The sequence below is a fragment of the Caretta caretta genome, chromosome 1 (genome assembly GCF_965140235.1).
Source record: "Caretta caretta isolate rCarCar2 chromosome 1, rCarCar1.hap1, whole genome shotgun sequence".
NCBI classification, from domain to species: domain Eukaryota; kingdom Metazoa; phylum Chordata; order Testudines; family Cheloniidae; genus Caretta; species Caretta caretta.
In genome coordinates this window covers 159,790,827-159,816,802 of record NC_134206.1, presented here as the reverse complement: position 1 = coordinate 159,816,802, position 25,976 = coordinate 159,790,827, and positions in this window count along the sequence as shown.

The window sequence follows — 25,976 nt, the reverse complement described above, 5'->3', positions numbered from 1 at the left end:
ACCTCAGACAGGTCATGTTTTAGTTCCAGCCCTTCTAGGGTAACAGAAAGTACAACAAGGCAGAAAAAAACAGTCTTCAGCCCCAACTTTTGGCCCCATGGTCCTTACAGTCTTCTCTCTGGGGCTTTGAATAATCATTATCCCCTTATGGCAGAGGGCTTCACACCAGCTTCCCAGTGGCTTGTAGGGAAACCTAGGACCACCTTCTACCCTGAGTTCCAGCCCAGGGAACTTAGGACAAGCAACCAAAGTCTGCTCCATCATATATCTTGCCGCAGCCACCCTGGACTTCTCCCTACCACTAGTCTGTCTCCAGGCCTTTTCCCCAGCACCTCCCAGGGCTTCCCTCCAGAGACCCACTTGATGTCCGTGTGTCAGGGTCAGCCAGAGAAGCTTGCTCCAATCCAGGCCTTCCCCCATGCTTTCACCTCACTCTACAGGAGCCTTCCCACTCTCTTCATGTCTCTCCACTTTCTATTACCAAATTAAACAAATAACCACCGAGTTCTTCCCCCTTGCCCTACAGCCCCCTTCTGCACCAGACTTCCTTTCTCTATAGCACACCCAGCTCCTCCCCATCTTGGGCTTCATTTTTAATTAGGTCTGGTCCATCCTCCAAGTGCAGCCAAGGTGGGTTAATTGGCCTCTTAGGCCCTTATTAACCCTTTCACTTAGGGTTGCCAACTGTCCCGTACTACAAGGGACATCCCTTATTTAAATAGAAAATTGCCTATCCCATACTAACTCAGTACAGGACACCTTTTATCCCGTATTTCAACAGCAGGGAGCCAGTACTCATAGGTGCATCTTTCCACTCCCCTCCCAATCCATCCCTTGAGCATGGCCCCATCTTTTTTCCCTGCACAGCACTGAAGGGCCAAGGTCAGGAGGGGAGTGGAAAAATGCACCTGTCACCCATGACAATAATAATAATAGAAGGAGGAATGAGTGGGGGTGCTAAGAAAACAGTCTCTTATTTCTGAAATGCAATGTTGGCAACCCTGCGTTCACACTTGTCTGAAGTAGACACCATGTCACCACGACGAATAACAAAAAAAACCCCTCTAAAATATCGATATGAAATAGTGATAACATTTATTAAAATATTGATCATGGATATTTTAAAAATCTATGCAATTCGTTTTATTTTCAATAAAAAATCATGAAAATATTTTGAGAACATTTTCACATAATGGAAATTTTCAAGAAATATTTCCAGATAGGGAAAAGTACATTTTTTACTGAAGATTTTCATTGACAATTTTTGACCATCTCTACTTAAAAACACTTCTTCCGTAAGCTTTCCTACATTGATTCCCCTCACAGATGGTCTCTCACCACTTCACCTTAACTGTTGCTTCTTCTTCTGACTTGTTTGTGTTACACTATAAGCTATAGAGTGTAGGGACTGCCTCTATTTCTAATGATAAGACTAATAATAACAGTGTTTAGTGTCAGATACCATGATAGTTTAAGGATAATGAGGTGATTGAGAACGAAAAGAGCTCAGGAGATGTCCTTTCCATTACACTAGAAGGGCAAGGTGGGTGAGGTAATATTGTTTATCAAACCAACTTCTGTTGATGAGAGAGACAAGCTTTTGAGCTTACACACAGCTCTTCTTCAGGTCAGTTTGTTTATATGATAGTTTGTCATAGAAAGGTGGTATTAAAATATCTTAATGTCATGTTTCTTATAAGGCCATGTTCAGTGCACATCAGCAGGGATGTGAAAAAGCTTAAAATCAGGGTTACAATAACCATAGTGAGCAATAGTATGACTCAGCTGGTAGCACCCTTGCCTCTGGGTTGCCCGTGAGTTCAAATTGTAGAAGGCTGTGAGTTGAAATCCTGTTCCGAAATTTGGAATGACACTTCATATTGACTGGTTTCAGAGGAACAGCCGTGTTAGTCTGTATTCGCAAAAAGAAAAGGAGTACTTGTGGCACCTTAGAGACTAACCAATTTATTTGAGCATGAGCTTTCGTGAGCTACAGCTCACTTCATCAGATGTTTACCGTGGAAACTGCAGCAGACTTTATATACACACAGAGAATATGAAACAATACCTCCTCCCACCCCACTGTCCTGCTGGTAATAGCTTATCTAAAGTGATCAACAGGTGGGCCATTTCCAGCACAAATCCAGGTTTTCTCACCCTCCACCCCCCCACACAAATTCACTCTCCTGCTGGTGCTAGCCCATCCAAAGTGACAACTCTTTACATAATCAAGTCGGGCTATTTCCTGCATAGATCAAGGTTTTCTCACATCCCCCCCACCCCCATACACACACAAACTCACTCTCCTGCTGGTAATAGCTCATCTAAACTGAAACAGTTTGTTCCAGATTGTTACAGAAAATTGATATTTATCATCAGCCTGGGTGGCTGTCCTAGAGACATAGCCTATACTTTTCTAAAAGTGTAGGAAAGAAATCTGTTGTTCCAGTTACCATTCCACCCATTGCTGAAATAAATTCTAATGTCCAATGCTGTATGTAAGATGTTGCTTTACCACATCAATATCTAATGTAGAAAAAATAGAACTGCAACTAATTTTGTCAATACACACTAGAGTTTCTGCTCAAATCTGGGAAATAGGGTATCAGAGGATCATAGAAATGTAAGGCTGGAAGGGATCTTAAGAGGTCATCTAGTCTAGCCCTCTGCACAGAGGCAGGGCCAGGTATACCTGACCATCCGTTACAGGTGTTTGTCCAACCTATTCTTTAAAACCTCTAATGAGGGGGATTCCACAAGCCCCCTTGGAAGCCTATTCCAGAATTTAACAATCCCTTATAGTTACAAAGTTTAACTTAACATCCAACCTAAATCTCCCTTGCTGCCAATTAAGCCTATTCTTGTCCTACCTTCAGTGGACATGGAGAAAAATTGATCAACATCCTTTTTATACCAGTCCTCAACATATTTGAAGACTATCAGTCTTTTTTTCTCAAAACTAAACATGTCCAGATTTTTTAACCTTTCCTCACAGGCCAGGTTTTCTAAAGTTTTTATCATCTTTGTTGCTCTTCTGTGGACTAATTTCAGTTTGTCCATGTCTTTCCTAAAGTGTGATGCCCAGAAGTGGACACAGTATGCCAGCTGAGGTCTCAATGCCGCTGAGTAGAACAGGACAAAAAATTCCACATTTTCTAAATCCTAAAAAGCTTAGGAATTATATTTTTTATAATACAATTTTACATTCTGGAGCACACAGTAAGCTCTATGAGATGACACAAAATCCTTAGAAGTGACTTGATTTTCCACATCTGTGGATTTCTCTTGTCCCAGCACATTTCTTTGTAAAGCTTTATTGAAGTACCCAGAAAATCAAAAAAGCTACATGAAAGCAAACTAAAATCATGGCTGTGAACCTGGGGATGGTTACCATATTTTAGGTTCCCAGAAAGAAGACACTGGGGGGAGCTGGAGCAGGAGGGAGAGGGGGGAGGGTCACTTGGGGGAGTACTGTTGGTGGGTGCCGGCAGTGGTACCTTCAGCAGGGGTACGCATTGGAGGTGGGGGGCAATGTTGCCCCCTGTCCCGGTGGCAGGGCTGCTGGCACAAGCCCAGGATGCAGCAACAGATGTCAGTCAGCACCTCCCTCTGGGACCCCCTCCCAGGGGTGGGACCTGGGGCCTGGATGGGTGGGATCCAGTAGCTGTAACTTGCAGGGGAATGGACCAATCAGCTGCAGATGCAGGGACCAATCAGGAAGCGGACCAACCAAGCTGGGATCTTTCTGAACTGCAGTTTGTCTGCTCTGCAAAAACCCCAGACATTTCCTGTTATGTGAAAAATCTGTCCTGACAGAGAAAGGAGGCTCAAAAAAGAGGCTCGGTCAGGGAAAACCCGGACGTATGGTAACCCTAAACCTGGGTACAACACAGTTGTCTTCTAAATCTGGTTACAAATAAAGTTCCCATTTGTAGTACGGCTTGGATTCTAAATGTGTTTCTGACCTAGGCTAAACATCTTAGTCTGCCCAGAATGGTTCTCCATTGTAACATACACAAACCTTAACTGAGATCCCCACGCCAAGCCAAACTCGTTGCCTACAATTTTAGCACAATTCAGGGACATGATTAAGATCTCATCTACTTTGCAAAATGGAAGAGTATTCCATGTCAGGTGACTTCCTTTTTTTTAACAACACCCGCTGACTTGATTATACTTGTAAATGGGCCATAAGATAACCATAATGCAACGGTGGTCTGTTAGTTAGTAGTACAGGTTCTTTTTACTGTTACTGTATTACTGTAATACATCCAGCATTTCCTGTTCAGCCAGTCTTTTCCATGACGTCTGATCTTTCTTTTACTGAACCGTCAATAAAGCCATACCATTCAGTCTTGACATTCAACCTACAGCCACCTACATATTTGTTCTTAACAGAAAACAAACTAAATGCCTTCATATCACAAAAGACATTCTGTAATTTCAGGTGGTTACTGATTAAAAAGATAAACTTGCACTATTTTGAGAAATCAAGAGAGAAGTCAACATATTCACAAGCCTAGTTTAATATTATGAGCAGCTAGGATCAAAAAGTGAATGAGGTGGTGGTGAAATGGTTTCTGCCATTGTAATATTTATGTGGCCAATAAAAAGAACCTGTTCTCCCTCCAGTGCACATTTCTAATACCTATTAACATTCATGAGCAATACATCTGCACATCCAGGGGAGAGGGCTGCTCATATGAGAAAGCAGCATCACCAAATAAAGAAATTCAAGGGGAAAAATGTTAATTTATAAGCCCCAAGTTGGCTTTCTGCATACAGGCAGGTAGTTAAGCACATACCAAACTTAAACACATGAATAGTCTCATTGGCATCTAGGGGGCTACTCATATTATCTTGTGTGAATACTTTCCTGAATTGGGTCCTCAATTTATTGTTAGCAAGATCTTGATACATTTAGTAAAATCAGAAAAGTCAGAAATGGAAAAAAAAATCCTTTAGGTCACCTAGTCCTTCCCCCTGCCAACATATGTCTGTTCCCTACAAAACATTTTTGAGAATATGGGCCATTCTATTTTTACACGTTCCAAAAGAATAGAGTTTCCACCAGTTCCTTTGGGACATTATTCGATGGCCTAATAGATCTCACTGTCAGGAAGTTCTTCTGATATCCAACTTTACTGTCATATTGAGGAATACAGTGTTACACAAATCTGCCTCAGTGGTAGGATATATTATAGTGTATTGCAAGTAGAGTGTGCACTGTGCATTGTCACTCTTCCGGTTTGTAGCAACCAGCATGGAACTCGGTGGGAAGTGCAGAGGCTGGAGGAGGGGAGAGTTTGGAGGAGGCAGTCTGCACTTACATGGCTAGAATGCTAGTAGGGTGGCTAGGTATCCAGTTTTTGACCAGAAAGTCCTGTCAAAACACCTGAAGGTGTTGAGTCAAATCTACTGGCTGGACACCCAAAATCTGGTTACTGCAGCTGGGGGAGGCGGGGAGGCGCTGAGTCATCACCTGCGCCAGCCCCTACTCAGCCAGGGCCACCTCCTACCTGCATCGGGCAGCCGCAGCTCCCAGCCCCGGTTCTGCAGGTGAGTCACTTCCATCCCACGCAGGGAGGCAGCAGGGAGAGGGGAAAAACAGTGAGCAATGGAGGGAAGGGGGAAAAGGAGTGAACATGGGGCACAGCCTCAGGGACAAAGCGCAGGGCAGGAGCGGGGTCTCGGGGAAGCGGCAGGGCAGGAGTGAGGCCTGGTGAAAGAGTCAGGGCAGGAGCAGGGCTTCAGGAGGAAGGGGAGGTTCCGGGACTCCTGCTGGTGGGTGCAGTTTTTAAAATTACAAAGTTGGCAGCCCTAAATTCTAGCTGCAGTTGCAGTAGCTGTGCAAATAGTTCTCCTAATAGAGACTGTAGTTTTAGAAGCATGGAGTCCTTTCATGGTATCACCCAGCACATAGTACGTGACATACTGTTCAGATGGGTTTGGGCAGTTTAGGAATGGATTCTGTGCTGTACCTCCAGGGATATGCAGCACGGGAAGTGCATTTCAAAGAGGAGTGGTGGCAAAAGTGATTTTATGCTCCCTTTGTGCCTCCAGGATTCTGGGCAGGAAGTGCTTCAGCCACTCCTGCTCCTGCCCCCTCCCATCCATGGCCTTGCCTCTAACATATATACCAGGGACTGCATGAGGAGAGCTGGGGGATGTAGAGCTGGGTATGTCAGCCCTATGCTGCCGATTCATTGGACATTTTCTGTGGGGGATGGTGGGGAAATTGGCTAGCTCAGGGGATTTGGAAATGGGATATGTAGTCACTCACCTTAGGCTATGGCTGCATGACAGCCTAAGTCAGGGGTCAGCAACCTTTGAGAAGTGGCGTGCCAAGTCTTCATAAATTTAAGGTTTCACGTGCCAGTAATAAATTTTACATTTACAGGGGCCCCCCAACGGAACCCGGGCCAGCAGCGAGCTGAGGGGGGCCAGCAGCCAGGACCCCGGCTGGCAGGGGCCAGCGAACGGAACCCCAGACCTGCAGCGGGCTAAGCGGCTCAGCGCGCTGCCGGTCTGGGGTTCCGTCTGCCACCCACTTCCAGTCTGGGGTCCCGGCCGCTGGCCCTGACGCTCATCCCGCTGCCAGCCTGGATGGACAGAACCCAGGGCCAGCAGCAGGCTGAGTGGGGCTGGCAGCTGGGACCCTGGCTGGCAGCAGAGTGCCACTAAAAATCAGCTTGCATGCCACCTTTGGCACACGTGCCGCAGGTTGCTGACCTCTGGCCTAAGTCAACATAAGTTATGTCACTCAGAGATGTGAATTCGCCACCCCCGAGTGACATAACTTATGCCAACTTAAGCACCGGTGTGGACAGCGGTATATCAGCAGGACAGCTCTTGCCAACATAGCTACTGCCGCTCGTGGGGGCTGGAGTAATTAAGAGCTCTTTCCCATCTGCTTAGAGTGGCTACACAGAGAGCTTACAGCAGCGCAGCTCCATTTGTGCAGCTGTGCCACTGTAAGCTCTCTAGTGTAGGCTTAGCCTTCAAGTCAGTAGGTCTAAGCCTGCGCGATTAGTGGTGAACTTTAGAGCTGGTTGAAATATTTTTCCCCTGAACATTTTTATGAAAACAAAAGAAAATATTTGCACCTAAATTCCCCCCACCCCTTTTTTTTTTTTAAGAAATTGAACAGTTTCGCCCAAAACTGAAAAAAAAAAAAATCAGCTGAAAATTTAAGGGTTTCTATTTCCAGATCAAAATATTTTAGTTTTTGGCCAAAATATTTTCTTTTTCAGGCATTTCTTTTTTCAATTAAAAAAAAATCAACGTTTCCATTTGCAAGCTGACACTTTTCGTGAAAAATATCATTTAGTCAAACAAACAATTTTCTGTTGAAAGACAATGTTGGTGGGAAATTTTCAACCTGGTGTCCATGAATTGTTGTGATGTGATTGGCCAGCCATCACAGTAACCTGGGCTGCTTTATCAGCGTTCTCAGCAGAAGCAAAGGACTGAATGGACATGAAAATGCAATTAATCTTTCAGTGCCAGAGACGGTCCCTTGAATTATGAGTTGAGGCACAGTGGAGAGTAGATTGCACCACTGCTGCTCATGCTATGCTGTGGACAGAGGGCTTTAGGCCCAGCTCCTCAAAGTAATTTAGGCTCCTAAAGTCCATTGAACTCAATGGGAGTCAGATGCCTAAATACCTCTGAAGATCTGGACCTTAGTGTCCAGGGCAGTCAGTCTAATGCTTCCACAAACACTAAATTCAAACTCAAACGCGTTTTGAAAAAGTATCTCAGACATTGCATCTTTCTTCATACAAGACATGCAGTGCAGCAGCTCCTAGTGAGCGGAGACAGTGGAGAAATGCAGCAATGAAAAAATGTTTTTGCCAAGGAGCATCAGGAACATGAGTGGAGAGCTGAGCTGAGTTGCCAGGTTACAGTCACTGGCGATGCAGCCACGCTGTATCAAGAATCTGTGTTACAAGAACGTTAAGTGTGTGAGAGGGACTAAACCAATGCAAATAAAAGAAGAGCCATACGAGAGGCAGTAGATAAGAAAGCAATTATAAAAATCGGATAAACCCAGTCTGACAAAGATGGGAAGAGCAGTAGGTTGGAGCAAAGCTGGAAGGCACAAAAAAAATCGGCTAGTTCTGCTCTACCTATTGCAGTCGCTGAGTAGCAAGGACGAAGGGGCCTTGGGTGAAAGGTAACAAGCTAGTTTGTCAAAACCTTGTAACATAACGTACGTCACAAGATTCAAAAACTTCAAAAGTGCTGCTATTTGGGCCCCACCAATAAGTGACCTCACAAACAGCTGAATAATTGACCTTGTTGCATCGTGCCACAAGAGTTCTTTTCCAGCTTGTCCTCCTGTCATTCCACCTTCCTCCCGTTTGCTTCCTACCTACACCCGCAAAATTCATGGTCTATACTCAGGATGCCTGCCCCTGCCTTATTTTTCCGATGTGCTGCATCTTCCCTGTTGACTTCACATCTCCTCGTTAACATTTGACTTTGTATGTAAATGGACATCCATTGTGTTAGCTTACAATGCTTCATTTGCATCTTGACAGAGGGATGCACAATTCTTTCCTCCTGCCTGGAGGGAAACCTGTTTTCCACCTTTGCTGGTGACTAATACATTAATGCAGACTTTAAAACATGTTTTCAGTGTTTATATGCATAACTCCTATAGAATCTGTGCATACAGTTCACAATCATAGTAAGGACCAGAGTGACCCCGACTTTCATTTGACACCTCGCATGCCACTCTTTGATGAGCCCGAATGTACACACCAGAATCAAGATATTCCTGAAACCCCTTTGCCAGTTTGCATTAAGGGGTTCTTGGGTCACACCATTATGATTGTACAGTCTGACTTCTGCATAACGCAGGCCATAGACTCTTCCTCAGTAATTCCTGCATCAAGCCCACAACTTCTGTTTGAGCTAGCTAGAGCACATCTTACTCTCACCATTAACAGTGTGCACCTTATTTCTAGTCTGAATTTGTCTAGCTTCAGCCAGATGTATGAAATCATCTTTTACTATAATCTGTGTCATCTCAGCTCAGTTGGTCTTTCCCAGGCAGGGTTTGAAGGAATGACTCAGTCAGTACAGGCTGTATGAACTGGAAATAATTTATATATGTTTCTTGTATCACACCTCCGTTTTTGACTGCTACGTGGTCAGCTAGGAAGGCCGCCATGCCATCCCTGCTCACTAGATTCATAAATTCTAAGGCCAGAAGGCACCATTGTGATCTTCTAGTCTGACCTCCTGTATAGCACAGGACATAGGACTTCCCTGAATTAATTCCTGGTTGAACTAGAGAAGCACTTTTAGAAAAACATCTAACCTTGATTGAAACATTTCCAGTGATGGGGGAGGATTGCTACCTGGCCTGCTTTTTAAATAGCTTTGGGTGAAGGGCGAGGGGTTACAAGAAGCTGAAGGTAAGCTGTAGCCAAGGGACTTTTTAAAACATTCTGTAATAATTATGTATTTTAAAAGTGAAAATTATATGGTCTCTAGTGGGTTTTTTTTTAGCTTAATTGTTTTGAAACTGAACCCCATTACTACAGCCACAGAATATAGGTGAGTTTGCACTGACAACTGACTTAGAACCCAATCCCTGCTCAAATTCCAAATGACTTCAATAAGAGAAGGACTGAGCCCATTGGCTCATAAGGCAGGCTTAAAAAGTGCTGCTGAACATTCAAAGAACCACCCCAGGATTCTCACATATTTCTTTAATCGGGTCATCCCAGCCCCTCTCACCTACTTCCCCCCACTCTAATGCACAGGGTCCCCTCCACAGACAGCCCATTTGCAAGATCTGACTGCTATGTTCCCTCAAAACAGGCATCTCTGGAACACAAATGGCAAGCACATATTACTGTTTAGTTTGCGGTAGCACCTACAGTGTGCTTGGCACTTTCTGAACACAGACGACAACATAGTTCCTGTCCCAAGGAGCACAGGAATGAGAAGGAGAAAGACAGATGAGGGGGTGAGGGAAAGGGCCAAGGTGTGGTTTTGTGCAAAACATGAACTGCATGCATAGTTGACATGCACAAGCTTGTTTCCTTGAGCGTGATGAATAACCTAACCGCAGCATGCTGCCACACATCAAAGAACACAGCAGGCTATTGGAGACTCAGATCACCAGACCCTTCAAGGAAACGCCAGCTAGTTTTTGAGTATGTGGCTTTCCCCAGTGTCGTTGCCGTCATTTTCTATTGGCTGAGCAGCTTCAGTAGAAAGCTTGAGGACACCAACTGAAGTGGATTTAGGTATCTTCTAGGGAGCCATCTCCCTTGGCACATGCACAAGCACATGTCCACCCCCTCGCTGTCTGGGAGTGGATGGGGCTTGCCCCTACCACTACCCATTATGGGGCTTGCCTTGAACACTCCCCACTTGGACAAACATGCAGTTACACCCAAGACTGCAGAGAGCAGGCTTACAGTCACCAATGGTTGATCAGATGCCATGGACAGGGCTGAGTAGTGCAGGCATTATACACGTAGGTATACATAAGGATTCAGGGTGAGAGTCTCGCTGGTGTAAATTAACACAGCTCCATTGAGAACAATGGTCTAGTTGGCAAAGGGGATTTCCTCTTCCATCATAGTCTCCGATTCATTTTGTTAGGATGAAATGTTGCATTTGGCAGAGGGTCCAAATCTGCCTCTTGTAGCAGACAGTCAGGGAGTCAAACAGAATGGTTCAGAACAGCAGCAGGCAGGGAAAGATTTGATTTGTGAGTATTTATAAAGCTAGTGCAGAATATTAAAGGTAAATATGATGTAGAATTTAACTGATTTTCTTACAGAACATTAGAAAACAAAGGGTCAGAATTCTGACTTGTTTTTATCATGTCAGGTAGTGGCATTCTCCCTCTGCCTACTGCACCTGGAGTACCGTGTACACTCCAAAACACGTCTTTTCAGTGTATACTCTCTCTTCAAAGCCACTTGTGTATACATATCTTCTCCATGGGCCAAATTCTGTTCTCTGATACATGCCTGAGGCTCCCACTAACCCTGCAGGTCAGACATTGACCCTTCAGTAAGAAGTAAAATGTTAAAAAAAAGATTGGAACAATCTGAAAGAAATCAACTTAAAAAACAAAAAACAAACCAAAAAAATTAATAACGTTTTAAAAAAACCCGAAGCACAAACCCTACCTTACGAAGAGTTTTTACCCCAAAAAGGGAGACGTGCCAGAGACTGCACTAGGGACTTCATGTATTGCAGTTGATTTTACAGAGAAACATGCAGGCCCAGATCCTCAAAGGTATTTTGATTCAGAATTCAGCATTTAAATACCTTTGAGTATCTGAGCCTCATCTAGATGATGATGGGCAGCAGTATAAAACCCTAAAGTAAGATAAAAGGGGGACATGATAGAGGCTATATACATTATTTTATATCTTCATTACCCTCTCTCATAATAAAAAAAACAAAACAAAAGGACATTCCGTAAAATTGAATGGCAACAAATTTTACAACTGACAAAAGGAAATATGTCTTTAGACAATGGATAATTAACTGGTAGAACTCAGCTACAAGCTATTATTGATGCCAATAGCATAGTAGGATTCTGAAAAGGACCATGGCTGCTACTCTGAAACCTAAAAAGGACCAGACATTTGTGGAGATAATGAGAACATCCACACTGACTGACTGGGATGAGGAAGAGAGACAAGGTGGGTGAGGTAATATCTTTTATTGGACCAACTTCTGTTGGTGAGAGAGATGAGTTTTTGAGCCACACAGAGCTCTTCTTCAGGAAGACATTTTTGAGGAAGACATTTCCCCTATGGGCAGGTTATTCCATAACCACCTAGAACAGGGCTTTCTGCCTCTCTCAAGCTCTTAAGCCCTGCCCCCTAATCAGGGCTCAGCTTCCCTCCCAGCACACTGCCGCTACAAGCTTCTTCTCCTCCAACAGAATACCTTCTCCAGCAGAACTCCCACTGACTAGGGGGTGGGGCTTCTCTGACTAGGGGTCCTATAAAGGTAGCCAGCCAGTCAGGCAGCAGCACAGACAGCAGCACAGGACCCAGCAAACAGAACTGTAAACAGGGGAGTTTGAGCGGCAGTTTGTAAGGGGAGTTTTGTGGGGGAAGACTAAGAGAGCCAGGAAAAGGAACAGACAGGCTAGTGAAGGGAGTGGGTGGTGGTCTGGCAGTGTTGTGGTGCTCGTTGGGGGTTTGTTTTGCTGTGGGTGGTGGTGTTTTGGTTTGGTTTGTGTTTCCCGGACTAACAGGACTTAGGTGGGAAGGCTATGACAGGCACAGAGGCAGCAGTAGTGATGACCCGAGTAGTGGAAGACACAATTAAGATGACTGGATGTAGAACCTGTGACATGTACATGATCCTGGAGGGGGTACCTGAAAAGAGTTTTGTCTGCATGAAGTGTCACCTGATAGAGCTGATGGAAGAGAAGATCCGAGGACTGGAGATGCAGGTGGAAACTCTGGTCGAGTTTAGAAGGGGGTTCGAGCAGATGATGGAGCAAAGACATGAGGAGGCTGAAGGGAAAAGCTCAGACTTGCAGATGGAAGCAGGACCAAAGAACTCTGAGGAGAGACTGCTGGGTGAGGAAAGTGAACAGTGGAAACCTGTGACTAAGAGAACCAAGCAGAGGAAAAGACAGGGCAGTGAAGAAAAAATAGAGCTCAGGAGCAGGTTTGCAGAGTTGGAAAATGAAGAAGGGGCACAGCAGGTGGTCACTGAAGGTGAGAGGGCAAGGAAGAAGAGAAGAGCAGATAGTCCTATAGGAAGAGGGCAAGAGTCAATGGAGATAACAACACCAAATATGAGCCCAGGAGGATACGGGATGGGTTGCAGAAGATTGCAAGGGACAATAGGAATCGAGAGGACTTGTGGCCAGATGGAACAGGGGATAGACTGGAGAATCACACCATCGCCAGGAAAAGGCAGGTCTACGTGATTGGGGACTCATTGCTGAGAAGAATAGACAGGCCTGTAACAAGAGCTGATCCAGAGAACAGAAGTGTGTGCTGTCTGCCGGGTGCTAAGATACAGGATGTGGACCTGAGGCTGAAGAGGATCCTAATGGGAGCAGGAAAGAATCCATTGATTATCCTTCATGTGGGAACAAATGATACAGCTAGATTCTCACTGGAACGTATCAAAGGAGACTATGCCAGGCTGGGGAAGATGCCTAAGGAAATCAAGGCTCAGGTGATCTTCAGTGGGATTCTGTCTGTTCCTAGAGAAGGGCAACAAAGGTGTGACAAAATTATGATGCTCAACAGATGGCTCAGACAGTGGTGCTATAAGGAGGGCTTTGGGATGTATGGCCACTGGGAAGCACTCATGGACAGAAGACTGTTCTCTCGGGATGGACTTCACCTGAGTAAGGAGGGAAATAGATTCTAGGATGGCACAACTGATCAAAAGAGTTTTAAACTAGGAATTCGGGGGAGATGGTTGGGAGATGTCCAGGTAATCTCCACTCCAGATTTTAACATTAAGAGGGAAGAAAATGAAGTAAGAAAGGCTACAGCTGAGGGTAGGAGAATGGACATAAGGTGGAAGGGCAGTGTACATACCAATCTAATAGGTAATATTGGCGGTAGAATGTCTGGGCCCAATTGGGTAAAGAATGTGAGCGAAGCCAAACAGCAAAAATTAAGATGTTTGTACACTAAAGCGAGGAGCCTAGGTAATAAAATGGAGGAACTAGAGCTACTGGTGCAGGAAGTGAAACCAGATATTATAGGGATAACAGAAACATGGTGGAATAGTAGTCATGACTGGAGTACGGGTATTGAAGGGTATGTGCTGTTTAGGAAAGACAGAAATAAAGGCAAAGGTGGTGGAGTAGCATTGTATATCAATGATGAGGTAGACTGTAAAGAAATAATAAGTGATGGAATGGATAAGACAGAGTCCGTCTGGACAAAAATCACATTGGGGAAGAAAGCTACTAGAGCCTGCCCTGGGATAGTGCTTGGGGTGTGCTATAGAACGCCGGGATCCGATGTGGATATGGATAGAGACTTCTTTAATGTTTTTAAAGAAGTAAATACTAATGGAAACTGCGTGATCATGGGAGACTTTAACTTTCCAGTTATAGACTGGAGGACAAGTACTAGTAGTAATAATAGGGCTCAGATTTTCCTGGATGCGATAGCTGATGGATTCCTTCACCAAGTAGTTGCTGAACCGACAAGAGGGGATGCCATTTTAGATTTGGTTTTGGTGAGCAGTGAGGACCTCATAGAAGAAATGGTTGTAGGAGAGAACCTTGGTTTGAGCGATCATGAGCTAATTCAGTTCAAACTGAACGGAAGGATTAACAAAAATAAATCCGCAACTAGGGTTTTTGATTTCAAAAGGGCTGACTTTCAAAAATTAAGGAAATTAGTTAGGGAAGTGGATTGGACTGAAGAATTTATAGATCTAAAGGTAGAGGAGGCCTGGGATTATTTTAAATCAAAGCTGCAGAAGCTATCGGAAGCCTGCATCCCAAGAAAGGGGAAAAAATTCATAGGCAGGAGTTGTAGACCAAGCTGGATGAGCAAGCATCTCAGAGAGGTGATTAAGAAAAAGCAGAAAGCCTACAAGGAGTGGAAGATGGGAGGGATTAGCAAGGAAAGCTACCTTATTGAGGTCAGAACATGTAGGAATAAAGTGAGAAAGGCCAAAAGTCATGTAGAGCTGGACTTTGCAAAGGGAATTAAAACCAATAGTAAAAGGTTCTATAGCCATATAAATAAGAAGAAAACAAAGAAAGAAGAAGTGGGACCACTTTACACTGAGGATGGAGTGGAGGTTAAGGATAATCTAGGCATGGCCCAATATCAAAACAAATACTTTGCCTCAGTCTTTAATGAGGCTAATGAGGAGCTTAGGGATAATGGTAGGATGACAAATGGGAAGGAGGATATGAAGGTAGATATTACCACATCCAAGGTAGAAGCCAAACTCAAACAGCTTAATGGGACTAAATCGGGGGGCCTGGATAATCTTCATCCAAGAATATTAAAGGAACTGGCACATGAAATTGCAAGCCCATTCACAAGAATTTTAATCAGTCTGTAAACTCAGGGGTTGTACCGTATGACTGGAGAATTGCTAACATAGTTCCTATTTTTAAGAAAGGTAAAAAAAGCGATCCAGGTAACTACAGGCCTGTTAGTTTGACATCTGTAGTATGCAAGGTCTTGGAAAAATTTTTGAAGAAGAAAGTAGTTAAGGACATTGAGGTCAATGGTAATTGGGGCAAAATACAACATGGCTTTACAGAAGGTAGATCATGTCAAACCAACCTAATCTCCTTCTTTGAGAAGGTAACAGATTTTTTAGACAAAGGGAACGCAGTGGATCTAATTTACCTAAATTTCAGTAAGGCATTTGATACGGTTCCACATGGAGAATTATTAGCTAAATTGGAAAAGATAGGGATCAATATGAAAATTGAAAGGTGGATAAGGAACTGGTTAAAGGGGAGACTACAGCGGGTCACACTGAAAGGTGAACTGTCAGGCTGGACAGTGGTTACTAGTGGAGTTTCTCATGGATCAGTTTTGGGACCAATCTTATTTAATCTTTTTATTACTGACCTTGGCACAAAAAGTGGGAGTGTGCTAATAAAGTTTGCGGATGACACAAAGCTGGGAGGTATTGCCAATACAGAGAAGGACCAGGATATCATACAGGAAGATCTGGATGACCTTGTAAACTGGAGTAATAGTAATAGGATGAAATTTAATAGTGAAAAGTTCAAGGTCATATATTTAGGCATTAATAACAAGAATTTGTGTTATAAATTGGGGACGCATCAGTTGGAAGTAACAGAGGAGGAGAAGGACCTTGGAGTATTGGTTGATCACAGGATGACTATGAGCCACCAATGTGATATGGCCATGAAAAAAGCTAATGCGGTCTTGGGATGCACCAGGCGAGGTAATTCCAGTAGAGATAAGGAGATGTTAGTACCGTTATACAAGGCACTGGTAAGACCTCATCTGGAATATTGTGTGCAGTTCTGGTCTCCCGTGTTTAAGAAGGTAGAATTCAAACTGGAACAGGTACAGAGAAGGGCTACTAGGATGATCCGAGGAATGGAAAACCTGTCTTATGAAAGGAGACTCAAAGAGCTTGGAAGGCTGAGAGGAGATATGATTGCTATCTATAAATATATCAAAGGGATAAATACTGGAGAGGGAGAGGAATTATTTAAGCTCAGTACCAATGTGGACATAAGAACAAATGGATATAAACTGGCCATCAGGAAGTTTAGACTAGAAATTAGACGAAGGTTTCTAACCATCAGAGGAATGGATTTCTGGAACAGCCTTCCAAGGGAAGCAGTGGGGCAAAAGACATATCTGGCTTCAAGACTAAGCTTGATAAGTTTATGGAGGAGATGATATAATGGGATAGCCTAATTTTGGCAATTAATTGATCTTTAACTATTAGCAGGAGATATGCCCAATGGCCTGTGATGGGATGTTAGATGGGGTGGGATCTGAGTTACTACAGAGAATTCTTTCCTGGGTGTCTGGCTGGTGAGTCTTGCCCATATGCTCAGGGTTTAGCTGATCGCCATATTTGGGGTCAGGAAGGAATTTTCCTCCAGGGCAGACTGGCAGAGGCCCTGGGGGGGTTTTCACCTTCCTCTGCAGCATGGGGCGCGGGTCACTTGCTGGAGGATTCTCTGCACCTTGAAGTCTTTAAACCACGATTTGAGGACTTCAGTAGCTCAGACATAAGTTAGGGGTTTGGTACAGGAGTTGGTGGGTGAGATTCTGTGGCCTGCGTTGTGCAGGAGGTCAGACTAGACTATCATAATGGTCCCTTCCGACCTTAAAGTCTATGATTCCGGTTCTGAACACTATCAGAGGCGGGATACTGAAGCAGACGGACATTGGTCTGATCCAATGTGGAAATTCCCGTGTTCCTACGTAAGGAACCTTAAAATGTAACTGCATTATATATACTTAAAATATACACAGCTTCACAACTGGCTTGCTTTTGCCAGCCCTTTCCACCATGAATTTCATTTCTTTGATGTGCCTGCTAGCAAGGAAAGCCATCTTGTCTGCGTTAAAATAATGGCTGTGTCTCACTGGGAAGGCTTAAAGTGTGCTGTGGTCACAGCAGAAATATTTCATGTCATTGTTGACTTTTATGGTATATGCAACATCCCAGAGTGATACATTCTGAGGCATCTTTAGTGAGTCCAGAATTTGCAGTGGACCTCATGACACCTGAAAAAAAATTAAGGGAAAGGTATAATGTAGTAATGTGCTGAATCCTTCACCTGGCCCGGTTAGATGTGTATCCAGCACCTATTTCAGTACTTCACTCAGGTTTCCTTTTGGACTTTGCAGTTCACCTGTAAAAGCAAAGAATGATGACGCAGGTTTTTTGTTTGGTTGGGGTTTTTTGCACCAATATAGATATACTAGTCTAGTGTGAAAATCCCCTGTGTTGGCAGGGCATCTTATTTCTCAGCTGACTGACAGGAAATTGGTAAGCAGTATTATTGTAGCTGTCCTGGTCCCAGGATATTAGGGAGACAATGTGGGTGAGGTAATAATTTTTTTGGACCAACTTCTGCTGGTCAGAGAGAGAAGCTTGCAAGCTTACACAGCTTCTTCAGGTCTGGGAAATGTCAGAGAGTCTCAGTCAAATATAATGTGGAACAGATTGTTTAGCATAAGCCGTTAACACGTATTTCAAGGGTTTAAGAGCGTAAATTCATAACTTTGCTGGACACTAAAAATCATGGACTGAATTTATGGCTTATTACAACAATCTATAACCCACTAACGTTCCCCCCTCAGCTTTTATGTTTTCTTCTTTCTCCCCTATGACTGGAGAGGTGTTAACTGGCTACTACACCTTGAATTGTTCCTTGAAATATATGTTAACTATTTATGCAAAGCAACCTTTTCCACCTTGTATTTATCTGTGAGATCCCAGATCGGAAGAAGAGCTGTGTAAGTTGTCTTTCTCAACAAGAGAAGCTGGTCCAATAAAAGATATTACCTCACTCCCTTTGGCTCTTTAACTGGAAATTAATATTCAGCTTCCACTATATACAGGGAGTGACCAGACCATCCCTATGAACTTTTAAAAGGATCAAAGTGAAGAAATAGCAACTTTTAAAAGTCTAATATATTCAACAAGAACTAGAGCCATGTCCCTATTGCCTCTGGTTGTGTTACCTCACCTTACTCCACCCTGTCCCATGTCCCTATGAATTGTTTGCAAATAATAGCATGTATGCATGTGCAGCCACAGCCAGAATTCTATACAAGATGGAACAGAAATTCTGTTCCTACATCTGTGTGCTTTAAAGACCTATTGTAAATCTCTAAAAGCATCCTAGTGAGAGACAGCACTCCTAATCGAGCATTGCTGTATACAGTGTTATTTACGCCATGTCTGCACTACAAAATTAAGTCAACCTAACTTAAATCGGCATACAGCCATGGCAATAATTACATTGCCTGGGCATGTCTATGCTTTGCTCCTTGTGTCAGCAGTGAGCATGCTCACCAGGAGTGCTTGTTGTATCGATTGTACTGTCAGTATGGGGCATTGTAGGATGGCTCCTGAAAGCCAGTAATGACGTAAGCAACTCGGTGTCTACACTGACACTGCCTCGACCTAACGACATTGACCTTCACTTTATGCCACTCATGAAGGTGGAGTTGAGTCCGCGTAAAGGGGCAGTTACGTTGGCAGGAGCGAAATTTAAGTGTAGACACAGGTTGACGTAAGCTGCCTTAGACAATCTTCTGGGGGGCACAAAGAAAATGGAGAGAAGCTGCGTAATAAAACACCCAGCCTTTACACTCATGTACAAAGAGCAAGGAGCAAACCAGTGCCGCATGCTAGGACTAGTGATGCCTGACCCTCAGAAGGTACAAAGTACTGAAAAGCAAGCAAATATCCCTGAAATGCAGGTATTTTCCAGCTGCCTAGCGAGTGTGGGTCTATTATCTCCAAGAGAAACGCAGCAGAAATCTATTGTACAAAAGGGTAAAACAACAGTGATTTCCCATGAGCTGGGGAAAATGATGACGCAGCAATGTGAGTTAATGCAGGAGTCAGTGGCTCAGAGAGGACACCTATAGACATCAGTTCTTGCCTTGAATAAAAGTCGAGAGACAGACAGGTGGAGGAAGGACAGCCATGTGATTAAAGCATTACAGTGGGACTCTGGAGATAGGGGTTCAGATGCGGGCTTTGCCACTGATTTACTATATGAACTTGGGCAAGTCATTTAGGCTCATATCTACAAGGGTATTAGGCCCCTAACTTCTATGGATTTCAATAGGAATTAGGTGCCTAAATATCTTTAGGCTCTCAGCCTTAATCTCTAAGCCTCAATTCCCCATTTCCAAAATAGAGATAATAATGCTCCCTTTCTCAAACCCTTTATCTAGATTGTAAATTCTTCAGAGCAGGAACAGTCTCTTCCTATTTGCACGTACAGTGATTAGCATAATAGGGTGTGGTCTAGGTGCTACAATAATATAAATAATATTAGAAAGTAGGAGAGCCTAGCTTTGGGGGGCTCCAAAGAAAATAAATAGTTAATACAATGATACCAGCTAAACCAAAGCAGGTCCATTATTTTTCTTCTGAGCCTTTGCATTTGGACATTTGCTTTGTAAAAGACAACCATCTAACTCATGAATGGAAGAAATGATTCACCGGAACACAAGCACATTTCACAAGGTTGGGGAAAGAACAAAACTTATTCCTCTACATTCTTCTTCATTAACACACCCAGGCAAGAGACAATTAATTATCTAGACAACCAAAGAGCAGCTCAATAGAAGGAAAAGGAGAGGAGCAGGGCGCTCCAGCCCCCTCACAGCAGGAAAAGTTGATTATGTGCCATAAACCCATAGCTATTGAATAATGTTGCTTTGCCAAATTAACTAGTAACTAACCAGCCGCACCCCTGATTAACTACTAGGGAGAAAAAATGGAGTTTTTTAATTAAGAAATTGCTTTTGATAGCTAATGGTGGGGAGGGAGAAATGAACTGAGGAAAAATGGCAACATCTGAAAACAATCTACTTACAGTACAAAAACCAAACCCTGCTGGAAACCATTTTTTAAAAAAGAAGTAACCGCTGACCCTCCTGTTTTAAAAGGCAGGATTGTTTACTGTTACTCATAGCCACCTGTTGTACTCTACAAGCCAGTACAAGCCAGATATATTACCAGTGTTAGCTTGTCGCCCAAGTCAAAGGGTTTGTGTTAGAACAACTGACTCACACCATGTGTGCAAGGAGCTGTGGTCTTGTGGTGAGAGCACAAAGCTCGGTGTCAGGAGTTCTGGGTTCTGTCCCAGCTATAGGCATGTGACTTTGGGTACATCATCTCATCGCTTGCCTTAAGGAAGTTTCCCCATTTGTAAAACAGAGCTAGTTATAGGCAGTGATGAGCTGCCAAAATCTTAACAACCGATTCCCTCCTCACCCCACAAGGGGGTCGTGGCCCACCCCCGCCCCCCGGGACTCCTGCCCATCCAACCCCCTCCCCTGTCCCCTGACTGCCCCCAGAACCGGTCAGGAGGGTCTCGTGGGCCACCGTAGTGGGTGCCCACCCCGCCCCTAAGAGCCAGAGGGACCTGCCAGCGGGCAAGGTGGGGAGTCCTGGCGGTGCTTACCTGGGGCAGCTCCTAGGAAGCATCCGGCAGGTCCCTCTGGCTCCTAGGGGCAGGGGAGTGTAGCTGGGGGGGCAGCAGGGGGAGCGGTCGCTCCCCCCACTGATCACATCAAAAGTGGTGCCTTAGGCACTGACTCTCTGGGTGCTCCGGGGCTGGAACACCCACGGGGAAAATTTGGTGGGTGCTCAGCAGCTCCCCGCCCCACGCCTGGTCCCAGCTCACCTCCACTTTGCCTCCACCTCTGCCTCCTCCCCTGAAGGCGCCGCCCCGCTCTGCTTCTCCGACTCCTCCCCCCTGACTTCCTGCAAATCAGCTGTTCACGCGGGAAGCCTGGGAGGGCTGAGAAGTAGGCCGTGGCTTTGCGCTCAGGCCGAGGGTGGCGGAGGTGAGCTGGGGCGGGGATCGGTTCCCCTGCGCATCCCCCTCTGCCCCCGGGTTACCTGCTGCGGCGCGGGCAGCCCTCCTCACACACACACCCCCCAGCTCCCCTCCGCTCCGCCTCCGCCTCCCTGGGTCTGAGCGCGAAGCTGCCGCCTGCTTCTCAGCCCTCCCTGGCTGCCCGCGCGAACAGCTGATTGGCGGGAAGCTGAAGCAGAGCGGGGCAGCGCCTTCAGGGGAGGAGGCGCAGCGGAGGTGAGCTGCCGCCGGGTGCAGGGCGGGGAGCTGCTGCTGGGTGCTCTGCATCCACCAAATTTTCCCCATAGGTGCTCCAGCCCCGGAGCACCCAGGGAGTTGGCACCTGAGGTGCCACTTTTGGCCGGTTGTTAAATTTAGAAGCCGTTTTAGAACCAGGGTTTCTAAATTTAACAACCAGTTCCAGCAAACCGGTGCGAACCGGCTCCAGCTCACCACTGGTTATAGGTCCCTACGCATGGGGGCAGGTGGAGCCTTTGTGCTTTAAATTTTGTAAAGCTCTTTGCTTTGGAAGGTGCTATGGAAGCCTATACCTTTTTAGAGCAAATATCACATCCATAAAAAGGAGGATGACGGTCACCCCTGTGCAGAGCGCCAGCACAAGACCCGAGTGTTTAAGCGGGGCATGGGCATTTGTGCCGGGGTGAATGTCACCAATGCATTGAAAAATGTTAGTACTATCTCATGAACAACAACAAAGGGAGAAAAGAGCAGGCCAGAAGGACTGCTTGGCTTGGAGACTGGTAACGCAATACAGAAGCTTTTTTCATTGTTCAAACCTGGACCAGGTCAGGGTGAGACAGAAGGTCATTATCACCTGATGGCTGTTTGGTGGTCTACCATCACAACTGCCACTTATGGTATTCCTGCTGATCTCTCAGCAGAGAGGCCACGAATGCACAACGACCTGCTCATCCCAAGCAATGGTCTCTCTCTAGCTCTTGGTTGAGACACTTTGGTGGAAACTTGCTCTGTTGTGTGAATAAACGAAAGACTTCTGTCTCAAGGGCTGTCTTCCATTTTCCATAAGTACTAAAGCCACTTAGTAAATAAGTGACAGAAGAAGAGCAACACAGGGCTAGACTGAGCATGACTGGGATTGTTACATCATTTGAAAATCAAAATCAAATGGAAAGATACTATAGAACAAAAGGTCTTGTACATATCTTGGGAAGTTAATGGGTAGATTAAGTCAACCTGAAGCCTTTTAGTCAGCTTCCTTGTCCAGGCTATGATGGAGGCATCTGCTGATGAGATACAAATATTTAAAAATATAATACAAACAAATGAAATTTCTGTTTGTTTTTTTTTTACTTTAACCCTCTGTGTTCCCCAGGAATGTAAATCTAAATTATCATACTGTAAATACCTGAGGCCTGCTACATCTTGTACATTTGGGAATGGTTTCTGTGAATAACATTTGTGCCAAACGTTTAGTAGAATTGATCCATATGTGACTCTCACTGATTACACTTGGACTAAACATTTTTCTTAGCTGGGTGCCTTTGGCAAACACAGAATAATGGGAAACTAAAGTATGAATTTCACCACTAAGGGTCAGAAGATACTGTCACTGTGTTACAAGATTCAGAGTAGCAGCCGTGTTAGTCTGTATTCACAAAAAGAAAAGGAGTACTTGTGGCACCTTAGAGACTAACCAATTTATTTGAGCATAAGCTTTCGTGAGCTATAGCTCACTTCATCGGATGCATAATTAAAGTGGAAAATGCAGTGAGGATGTTTTTATACACACAAACCATGAAAAAATGGGTGTTTATCACTTCAAAAGGTTTTCTCCCCCCACCCCACTCTCCTGCTGGTAATAGCATCCTCACCGCATTTTCCACTTTAATTATGCATCCGATGAAGTGAGCTGTAGCTCATGAAAGCTTATGCTCAAATAAATTGGTTGGTCTCTAAGGTGCCACAAGTACTCCTTTTCTTTTTGTGTTACAAGACAAACACTTAAATGTCATCTGTCAATCCACTTGTGGAGCAGCTATATTAAAAAATCACATCCAAAATGTTTAATGGACCAGGCTTGGCCTTTCAAATAAGTGAAGAAAGGCAGCCCCAGGGTTGAGTCTCAAATCAAAGCTCACGCGGTCAGGATGCATTTCCACAGACTATTTCTGAGGCATAAATTGTCCATATAGGAATAGGAGTAATTTGCTCGTTGGATAAGTTCCTCCTCTTTTGTTCTAGGTCTGATTCTGCAGCCCTTATCCACCCTGAGCAGCACTTAGTCACATGGATAATCCCATTGAACACACTTGAATAAGGTGAGGGTTACCCAAATCAGGCTTCCTGTTTAAAAAAAAAAAAAATGTACACACAGTGCCAAACTGTGCTTTTAAGGGACTGGCCTGCATTGAGGCAGGAGTCAGGCTGACCCAGGGAGCACTTGGGCAGGGAGTGTGCTTCAGGAAAGCAAAATCTGGCCCTGAGCAACCTACTGAGTGTCCTATAGAATTAGTGCAGCCTGTACCTGCTAATGCCCCTGGCCTGCTGCGCTCCTGGTGTCCTTCCCTCCCCTTATACCTCTGCAATGGCCAGGGACAATCTTGCACAACCTGCCCTTGGGAGAAGAAAGACCTTCACACTTGAAACTTTTATTTTCCCTAGCAATGGATCTAAATTGTGACACTGGATCGAACTCAGAATTTCTCAAAGTTGAGAGGTGTCTGGGTTCAGGTTCCTGGTTCAGGCCATGAACAAAGAGAAACCCAAATTTCAGTTTCACTTTGGAGCTGCAGAGGGAACGTCCCAAGGAAGGATCTGGAGGGTTGGTTCAAGACTCTCTCTAGTTCTTTCCCAAGGAAATAACACTGCTCAGATTTGGACTCTGGTTCGGTAGAAGGAAGCAGGGAACGAATGAAACCTGACTTGAAAAGTGTGCTGAGAAATTTCAGTGTTGCCAGTGCTCACAATTTTAACACAAATGGTGTTTTTCTTAAAGCATCAGCGCCTGGAATCAAGTGATTACATGGAGATCTCAGCTTGATTTAATAATAATAAAAAAAGGCATAGCCCTCATAGTTGCATAAAAAAAAAGGCTTGAAAACATGAACCCCTAAAGTTCAAAAACCAGAAAGCAACTGAAAAGAACCTAAGGTGTAGTACTTGTAAAATCTCCTCCTTGTTGAGAGCTTGGGGTTGGTGGCACTGTTCCCTACAAAGCTCAATGGAGGATTTTACAGCCTGCATATGAATTTGGTGCTCCCCTGGTCCTGACAAGTAACTAGCCCTGCCTGGAGCCACGTTTACTGTTGGCAGCTGCTGCACAAATACCTCACGGCTGAACTTTGCAGGACTGAGTAGCACCAGTTTCCCTACTCAGCTCTTCCAATCCTGCCCTGCAACACGGCTGCTAATTCAGGCCCAAGCCTCACTTGATTGGAGGCAGCCAGTGATGTTGAACTGTTGAATTACTATCTGCACACAACAAGTTGGGATCTGCTGGGTGCTCCATTATCTGCTGAAACAACTTCCTGTGTTGTTATGGTATATTTAATCAGTGGGAGCTTTGGGCTGCGGTTCTTTTTCTGGCTTAGTTCAGCAGTAGGAGTGGCAGAGCTATTATTCCATGCCTGGCCACCGCCTGGGGTTAAAGCGTGTCCTGAGAGGAGATAGATCACATGGAAGTGGAACGTCACAGCACGGTAACATCTGAAATGTGACATTGCACCTCTATTGCCAAGGCATTTGGAGGCACAATGCAAGAGCTAATGTTTGTGCAAATGCTCCAGCGGCTGAGCTTAATGTAAAGGTGTCCTCTTATTAACATTCAATGGGGGTGTTTTGGTTGACTAGCTCCCAGTACTAAAAGGGGGAAGGGTTGATGGGAAATCAGGACACTGAGACTGACAGTCCCCAGGAACAATGAGGAGAGGCCAACGCTCCAGGTCAGCCCGATTGGCAGGCTAATCAGAGTAAGGAGGTCAGGGGGGTCCCGTCCTCCATGTGAGCAGGAATTGCCTGGGTCAGGCAAAGTGTGGCCAAGCTAAGGAGAGAGCAGGGGCCCAAGCTGAGCTGGGGAGTGGAGCCGTGCCAGATCCAGAGGGGCCAGAAAAGCAGCCCAGGAAGCAGGTCAGAGTTGGGAGCAGAGTCACAGAAGCAGCCCAGGGCGAGCAGATCCTGTGCTGGGAGCAGAGCTGCAGCCACAGAGCCAGGTGTGGTGAGCAACTGGGGCCAGCCAAGGGGGGATCCTGGGCAAAGGGCCCAGTGCAGAAAGACACCCCCAGCCAAGGGTCCTTGCAGGCCAGACTGGGAGGGGGATCTTAACCTGATGGGGGGGCTGACGCTGGGAAGAAGGGTCCCACCACCCAAAGCCCAGAGGTGTGTGGCCACCATCATTGCAAGTGTCCAACCTGCAGCATCCCTGCAGCACAACCAGGGCCTGAGGAGGAGGCCTGGGACTTGCAAGGAACAGACTGTGACCTGCCCTGACATTCCAGAGACACTGTTTGTGATGTTCCCTTTAACCTTTACCATTTTTCCTTATTTTTTTTAATTAATTGTTGATTAAATAACTTGCATTTGCTTTAAATTGTATGTATTGATCAGGGGGTCAGGGAAGTGCCCAGTGCAGAGAGAGTACCCCGGAGTGGGGACACCCGAGCCCTTGTCCTAGGTGACCACAGCAGGGTTGGGGGTTGAGCCCCCCCCCAGGAATCCTGGGCCCAGCCTTGTCAGGGTTACAAGGACTCTGCCAGACAGGAGAGTGGAAGGGGAGTCCTCTGGGTAAAGGAAGTGGGAGCGAGGACTCAGATCCTTTCGCTAGTCCACTTCACCGGGGTAGTGCAGAAGCCAAGAAAGTTCCCCACAATAGCGGGACCATTCCCCCACTTACATTAAGGGAGGTGGAGTGCAATTTACCCTTGTATGGGAGGAGGTACAGCAGAGC